The sequence below is a fragment of the Mesitornis unicolor genome, unplaced genomic scaffold (genome assembly GCF_000695765.1).
Source record: "Mesitornis unicolor isolate BGI_N332 unplaced genomic scaffold, ASM69576v1 scaffold35281, whole genome shotgun sequence".
Taxonomy (NCBI): domain Eukaryota; kingdom Metazoa; phylum Chordata; class Aves; order Mesitornithiformes; family Mesitornithidae; genus Mesitornis; species Mesitornis unicolor.
In genome coordinates, this window is record NW_010166404.1 from 1 (window position 1) to 406 (window position 406).

Below are 406 nucleotides of genomic sequence, written 5' to 3' on the forward strand. Positions count from 1 at the left end.
AATATATGTGTATATATGTATGTAAATTATCTTTATATAAATTCTCTTTATATATCTGTATCTCTTTATATGTCTATATATATATATATAGAGAGAGATTTCTTTCCTACTCCCCATTTTTGTCTTCTTTTTCTGTGTGTAACACTGAGTGTAGTGAGCATGATGGAGTTCTGGTCCACAACTGAATTCCTCTGTAGTACAAACATGGCAAGAACAAATAAAACAATAACACTTGGCTGGTTTTTTTAAAAGCAGTACCTGAGGGTTAACTATATTCAGATTCAACTATAACATCGCTATAGAAGTCTAAAATTCTACTGATTACAGTACATAAATATGAACAAAAGAGTTGTCCTGCACACTGCTGTATCTGACAACTGAATCTCACTAAAGACCTAATAATTAT